This window comes from Alexandromys fortis, unplaced genomic scaffold (genome assembly GCF_014885135.2).
Source record: "Alexandromys fortis isolate MF-2015 unplaced genomic scaffold, M_Fortis_MF-2015_v1.1 scaffold_134, whole genome shotgun sequence".
Classification (NCBI taxonomy): domain Eukaryota; kingdom Metazoa; phylum Chordata; class Mammalia; order Rodentia; family Cricetidae; genus Alexandromys; species Alexandromys fortis.
The window spans coordinates 1,183,245-1,191,769 of record NW_026068007.1 but is presented as its reverse complement, the minus strand read 5'-3'; positions in this window follow the sequence as shown (position 1 = coordinate 1,191,769).

The following is an 8,525-nucleotide window of genomic DNA, read 5'->3' as shown; positions in this document are numbered from 1 at the left end:
AAATCCCTTAAGTCAACTTAAGCAAGAAAACATAGACGAGTGAGTGTATCATCCCAAATACCCAGTGTGTGGGGGGCAGCTAGGAATGGACGGAGGACAACATGCAGTGTCACTGATTTCGTCTCCGTCTGGCCTGCTGGCCTTTGCCTGCTGTTCATGATTTTTTTTCCTCTAGGCCCCATTGTTTTATAGTTGCAGAGCTCAGTAAGAGTAAGTGGATCTGAACAATATTCAACAATTTGGCTAAAACTATTGCCCATCTGACCATCCTTGGTCCTGCTGGTAGTAAGATTCTTGACTCACCTGACTTACACACACACTCACTGTAATCAAATACAATGGGCTTGCTCTTGGGGCTGCCCTAGCCTAAACAAGCACAGACAAGCTAAGAGAGCACCGAAGATGTTTCCAAACAGTGCCCTCATCGGACAAAGGAAGAATGGGTGCTTAATCTGGCAGCCTACACATCCTCATATGAAACGAATTCAGGGATGGGCACATTCCTGAGCATGCTCAGTCATGGAATACATTTCTGAGCATGCTCAATTCAAGGTCTTAGTGTTTAAAAGAAAGATGACAGACACTTGGATGTGTTGAGTTCAAGATCATGGGAGTACATGATTGAAAGGTTAGAGTGGAAGACAAAGAACCCAGCATGCTCAGCATTCATCATAAATTTTTAACTAGAAAAAAAGTAAAGGGCAGTTTGCAGGTATTTAGTATTAAGAAGTTTCCCTTAAGGGTACCTGTCTTAGCTACTATTGCTGTGAAAAACAACAACAAAAAACATAACCAAAGCAACTTGGAGAGGAAATGGTTGATTTCACTCACACTTCCATATCGTTGAACATATCACTCACATATTTCATTACTGAGAGCTTTGAGGGCAAGAACTCAAGCAGCACAGAATCCTGGAAGCAGGATCTGATGCAGAAGCCATGGAGGGGAGCCACTTATTAGCTTGCCTCACATGGCTCGCTCAGCCTGCTTTCCATAGGACCCAGGACCACCAGCCCAGAGATGGCCCCATCCACAATGGGCTGGGTCCTCCCCCATCGATCACCAATTAAGAATATGTCTTACAAGCTTGTTTACAAACAGAGCTTATGGAGACATTCTCTCAGTTGAGGATCCCTCTGCTCAGATGACTCTAGCCTGTGTCAAGTTGACATAGAACTAACCAGCTCAGTGGCTAACATCATCAGCCTGAACTTGGTTGGCCTGGGAAGAGGAAGTGAGGTGATCCTCCAGAAGGAAAAGGTAATCATGAGTTTATTTATTTTTTAGCATGATTTTTTTAATTCTTTAGGAATTTCACAGCATGCACCCCAATCCCACTCATTTCCCAGCCCTTCCATATCTACCCCCGACATTGTAACCTATCCCCAAAAGAAAATATAAGTACAAAAAAATAATAAAAAATCTCTCTGACCCCTCTAGACAATAACCTGCTCTTCTATCAATGGAAGTTTCCTCTCTCTTGTACGCCTCTGCTCCTCTGTCTTTACTGCATCTCCATTACATATTCATTCATGATAGTGGCTCTGGGAGCTTTTGTCTGAACAGCTTTACTTGCAAATGTTCATTGCAATGAGTCATTGGTCTTGTTCAAGCCCTCTGGCTTCTGCTATTCCATAAATACTGGGCCTTCACTGAAACCCCTCTGAAATATTCTGCTGTGGCCTAGAGTCATGAAGATCCTGTGGCTATGATTCTGTAGGGTTGTGCTATGACAATGTTTTGCCCTGTAAAGATTTGTTTCTTGTACTTCTTTAATAAAATGCTGTTTGGCCAATAGCCAGGAAGGAACTAGAGGCAGGGTGACCAGGCAGGTAGTAGAGATGGGGCAACCAGAACAGGAGAATTCTGGGTAGAGGAAAGCTCAGTCTGCCATCATCACCCAGAGACAGAGGAAGCCAGACAGAGAGGAAGCAAGATGTGATTGCCTCGCTAAAAGGGGTACTAAGTCACAGGGCTAACAAATACAAAATTATGGGCTATTATAAGAGTTAATAAGAAGCCTGAGCTACTAGGCCAATCAGTTTATAATTAATGTAGACCTATGTGTGTTTATTTGGGACTAAACAGATGTGAGACCTTGTGGGGCAGAAACCTCAGTCAAAAGGGTTAATCCCTTCATGCACTCCAAGAGGGTCATAGATGAGACAGATGTTGGGGTAGGCAAACTCAAGGCCCTGAATTTGGGCCTGGGTGGTAGCTAAGTTGGTCATCTCAGGTCTCCTCTGGGCAGCTCTCCTGTGCCCACCCATCCCAACACCAACACCAACCTGTGAGAGGCCAGCTCAGCACTGTGCTCAAACATCAACCTGGATTCAGGTAGCAGCCCAGGCCTTGGTTTTGGTGATAGCATGGGTCTTGGACCGCAATACAGACCCCGGCAGTGGTAGGACCATGGACCCAGACATGGCACTCAGTGGCAGCCCAGGCTCTGACATCATCATGGCCTCAGGTAACTGTGCAGGCTCCTCATATTGCTGGATCCTCACCATTGTCTCATCTCCAGTTCCACCTCTCTCTACAGTGCATGAACTGCTCCACTTCTTCCTGTCTCCCACATCTCCACCACATACTCTCTCCCATCTCTCCAGCACATTTGTTCATCACATTGGCACCTGCCATCAGGGACCATGGGGCAAGGGTGGGTGCGTGTGTGTCTTCTGGCCACTCTGGGGCTGTAGGGCCAGGGCATGTGCTTAGTAATCACGAGTTTAAATAAATAAATAGTCAATTCAAGAGATCCTCAAAATTAGAGAAAGTCTTTTTTGCCAGACTTTAAAGCATTTTTTCTAGAGGCTAACAACTCGAGAGTGGGGAAGTATAGGAGAGGTTTGATGGAGAGTCACTGGGAGCAGATGGAAGAATGGGAGGGAGGGAGAAATGGTGTGATTCTACTTCAACTAAAAAACACTAAAAATAAATTTAAATTTAAAAGACAAGATGATAAATAAGGAGGAGAACAATAAAGGAAGACATTCACTGTTAACCTCTGACCTCTACAAGCACATTCACGAATGTGAGCATGAAAGCAAGGAAAGCATCATACAAACATACACATGTGCACACAGAGAACAATGTGTCTGTGTATGTGTTTGTGTGTAACAATATAATGCCAAAAGAGGTGATCAATGGGAGTAGTTGGAAAGAAAAGAGTAGAAATGATATAAATAGAGTAAAATCACTTATGAAATTCTCAAAATAATTTTTAAATGCTAAAAATAATTTCAATACTTTTACACATTTGAGGAATTTGTTATAATGATATTAAAGAAAATGGCCTATTTATCTCTTTCTACCAAAAAAAGAGATTGTTTTAAAATCACACAAGATTTTCTCAGCAACCATAAGTATTAAAATACATTTCTAGTGAGATTTCTCTAAACAAAAACAACTATGACTTAACACATTAGCTGTAAATACAGAAGTGTTTACTCAGCTTAGTCGACTAGCACTGCTCACAAAGACAATAATAATCAATAAGAGACAGGCTAACATTGATAACTCACTAAATTAAAAACCTGCCCTTTAATAAAAATTATATGACCCCAAACTCTTGGGTTTCTTGCTGAAAATTCCTAGAATCTTTCAAAACTCCCTGCTTAACAGATATTTTTAGCAAAGTGCTAAAAATCTTGTCCCTATATTCAACACAGAAGACAGTAAATTTATCTTATTATCATTAAATAAACAGATGTTTGATCTATTGCTCTTGTAGCTGACTATAAGAGAACAAGCCAGGAAAAAGCAGGAGATGGAGGAGTGAACAGAAGCTATTGAAAAGAGAACAGCCAGTATTTCATGTCAGGACTTTGAAAAAAAAAAAAAAGGAAAGGAATTCATGGAAGCTGGCACAGTATCAGGCTGTAAACACATGCTTTCCCAAGCAGATTGCATAAAAGTCAGCTTGCAAGTAAAACAACCCCCTAGTCCTCGTGAAAGAGAGCAAAGATTGAGAAAGGAAACTGTCCCCATTGTTCCCCTTGTTTCTCCACTGGTAACAAACCAGCATCTCCCAGTATGCACCCTCCACTGGCCCCATTATGCCTACATGAATGATATACCACTGATTTCTGAGGATTAAAGGATTTTTTTTTAACACACCTTGATGTTTACTTAATCATGCGCTGGGGTCTCTCCTTACAGAAAGGAATTTCCTGGGGCTGGATACTGGACAGGTGCTTGGAGAGAAGCCAACTCCTTCATGGTGGGTTTCCCCACCACCCTCCCCTGTGCAGACATAACTGTGTAAGTGTTGCTTCTCTCTATTTGAATTCATTTAACTGAAGACTACCTCCTGGATCAGAAGACAGCCTGGCCTGTGCGCACCACTGCCTCCTGAGGGCATGCTGCACAGGTAGGCTTTGCTACTTCATTTTTGCGTTTGATTATGAACAAAAGACAAATACTTAGATGTAAAATGGAAGAGGATCCTTTTACTCATAGAGTCACTTACGACAAAGCAGGCCAACAGTAGAGGAAGAAGTACCTAATAACTAGGTATCTGTATATTAGGGTTGCTATGGTAATTATTAAATATGTCTCTTTTCACTTGTGGTCTGAGTGTAAATGATCAAATATCTGACAACTCTAAACATAAACTTCATTTCTACAGATACCATTGCATACACACAACAGAAAGAATCGGCATAATGGCCACTCATTGAAAGTCTGCAAACTATTAAAAATGGATTAATTTTATAATGATTTATGAGTTATACCAACCAGGGGACCTGAAAAATATCAGCCTCTAGGAACTCAGGTTTTGGTACATGTAAATAGTGATGGGTGGGGATGGGTGGGGAAGAGGTTAAGGAAAATCAGAGGCTGTCTTTGCAGATTCTACTGTGGGCTGATGTTTCTTTCCCAATCCTGGCCACAAGTCCCAAATAACCAACACAGAGTTTAGTATTACTTATAAATGCTCAGCTGATAGCTCAGGTTTGTTACTAACTAGTTTTGTAACTTAACCCATTTCTAATAATCTATGTGCTGCCCCAAGGCTTGTGGCTTTTACCTCTAGCCCATTTTTTGTATCTGACTTATTCTGCAGCTGACTGGCAACTCCCCTGACTCCGCCCTTCCTCATCCCAGCATTCTCACTGTCTCAGGCTGTCTTGCCCAATCTCTTCCTGCATAGCTATTGACCAGTCAGCTTTTTATGAAATATGAGAGCAATACATATTTACAGGGTACCAAGACTGCTCCACAGCACTCTACTGCCAGCTTCACCAGGCCCCTTCTTAGTGGGAGGGGAAGTTAAAACATTCGAATGCACACTTTTAATCCCAGCACTCGGGAGGCAGAGGCAGTCGGATCTATATGAGTTCGAGGTCAACTTGATCTACAAGAGCTAGTTCCAAAACAGGCTCAAAAGCTACAGAGAAACCCTGTCTCGTAAAACCAAAAAAACGGGTGGTGGGGGGGAACAGATCACTAACTACAGATTACATCAGAGTAAAGCAGAGAAACAAAGCATGTGGTAAAAACTAACATAGAAAGAGTTCAACAAAAACTGCAAGATCAAATCACAACTGGAATTAAAGCTTTGACTCTGACAGACAATGGGATGTGAGCAGTCTGATGGCTCACATAATTCATGGTATCCATAAAAATAAAAACAAACCCGTGTCTCAAGTAATTCCATTCCTTGTAAACTAGCATGAAAAGAAACAATTGACATGCTTCATAAAGATGAGGGAACACAGTGGTGTGAGTTGATGTGTAGAACCCGAGACAGCAGTTATCAGACAAGTCCAAAGCACCACACCAAATCAGTGCAGTGACCAAAGCAACATATTCTGGAATTTTATATTAAACAAAGAAATGTATTTAATAATAAACTATTAGTTTATTCCATTTACTGTGTAAGGTGCCTTAATTCTCAGACATGTTGGGAATGAAATATGAAGGCAGGCTAGCTTTAATAACCCAACAGGTTTCCTACAGGCATGAGCCACCATAAGCAGCCAGCCAGCCATCAGCCTTTCAGCATGTCTCTCTTCCTCACTGACAATAGAATCAGGAAGGATAAGAGCTGAGTGAGTGAGAGCAGGGCTGGGAGACAGAGGGTCACAACTAATGAAGTGGACCAGGGCCAGCCTGGCTTAGAACAATGCAGGAGGCAGCCAGCAGTAGCCATGACACAGCCATCTAGGCCAAGAACATAGGTCACACAGTCAGAGGCAAGCAGGGTGGAGCAGGTCAGAGAAATGTGTGGCCTCTCCAGTCGACACAAGACTGTCACCCCTGAGCAGTGCATGCTCACACCGCTTGTATTTCAGTGGCTGACTCCAAATGCACTGTGTCTTCATTCCCCAGTGCTTCTGAATTACAGTAAAATCATAGAGCTTTGCCTCATTAGCAGGTCGTTATATCTAATGCTTAATTAATATTAATGAAATGTTAATGAATACTCATTAGGAAAATTAGAGCACATTATCAGTAAAAATCATATATGGACTGACTTTTGTAATAAACAAAGAATTTTAAAGCTTAAATGATTTATTTTCAAAAAATATTCTCAAGGACCTCCTGTGGTGGGAAATACTATGTCTCTTTGACATAGGTTTATGTTAGAATTCTGTTGTAACATGGTTTATTTAAATGAATTTTTGTATCAGATGGCACAAATATGGTCTCTATCCCCTATATCACAAATTTAGCAAAATACTATCAGAATACAAATAACTCTTAATAAGACTATTTTTCCTGGACAGTGGTGATGCACACCTTTAATCCCAGCACTCAGGAGGCAGAGGCAGGCAGATCTCTGTGAGTTGAGGCCAGCCTGGTCTACAGAGTGAATTCCAGGACAGCCAAGGTTACACAGATAAACCCTGTCTCAAAAAAAAACAAAACACAAAAAACAAAAGAGAGAGAGAAAGAAGACTATTCTTAATTCGTGTATAGGTGTGTCTGTTGGGTGTGGATTGTGCAGGTAAATAAAGCAACAGAGGAGCCAAGAAAAGGAACTTGAATCCCCTAGAACTGGGGGGGCTAAGAGCTGCCTTATGTGAGAACTGGGGACTGAACTTGGGTTTTCTGAAAGTGCAGGAAGGGCTCTTGATGGCTGAGCTATCTCTCTGGACCCATAGATGACTTTCAGAGGTAACTACCAATAACAGTAAAAACTGTCTTTCTATTCTACTAATCAGCACCACTGTAAATGTGAAGAAAGCGTCTTCTTCAACATTTGGTTTTGTTTTGTCTTCTAGGATCTATTTATCTCCACTGTTGTCATTGGTGTCCCTCCAATTCCACAAAATGTGGGCTTCCCAGAGTAACAACTTGCTTCATAAAAATCCTAAGGAGGAAAAGTCTTTCAAATCAGGGGTGTTGGCCTTTGACATATCCTATTGGTAACATTGCACATAACAATGTGCAAATTACAGGGCCCAGGAATGTCAAGGTGAAGTTAGACACATTTACAACTCCTAGGAGGCATGGGTCACAGCGACCTTAGAGTCAGGCACAAGAGGGGACTTTCCAAAGGAACTAAGGGCTAATTAACATCCAGCACAGGAATTACATTCTAGAGGAAAGTGACACGCCAATGGTTTAAGAACCAGGCTATTCCTAGAAATAACTACAAATTTCTAGTCTGTCATTTTTATGGCTCACTAAAAAGTCAGCTTTTCGGTGGTGACTGAATCCCTCCCACCTCCAGCCATGCATACATCATACGGCTTTCGTGTAATTAGCTGGACTCTCAGGATCAGAAGAAGTGGAGCTACTATGTTCTCTGCGGCCAGGTGCCACAGAGGGTGAGCAGAACAACTTAAAACAGTGCTTGTCTGCTGCCAACAGCTCCCTCTGGGTCCACTTGTTAACCATGGCCTTAGCTGGTGGCATCTGTCTTTGCTACCCCTCCAACAGAGAACAGTAGGGCTGAGTTCACTTATGGGGTTTTAAAATTGGTTTCTTCTAGCCTTTTAATGTATATCAGTTCTTTTTTTCTGAGTGAAAATTTTATATTCAGAAATTAAACACCACCTCGCTACTAAACACTGATAGTGTAGTTACACAGATAGTTTTAGATGGATGACTGTCATTTCCATCTGAGTCCACCTGTTTACATCCTCACCTCCCATCCCAGACACGGAGTACCACCAAATGCTAGTCACCTGACGTGCAACAACACTTCCACAGGCTCCGCTTCGGGGTTGGGGAAGGGCAGAGTAATTCATTTATTGAGCAAATATATAGTCTGTATGCTAGGCACTGTATTGACAAGTATAATCTCATTAACTCAAGACATGGAGCACTGATATACATGTTTCTTTTTACAATATGGTTTAAAAGGTCTGTGGTACTTACGGACAAAACCCGAGTCTTCTATTTTCCAACATTTCAGGTGGATTTAAATTCCTTTGATTACTTATTTAAAGCTTGGAGCTATAAAATTTGTTCTTGGGAGGTTTCTTCTAAATTCCCACACAACTTGATGCAATCGCATTTTTTCGTGTTTCCAATGAATTTGTATTGGAGAGATAATTGGAGCTGTTAAA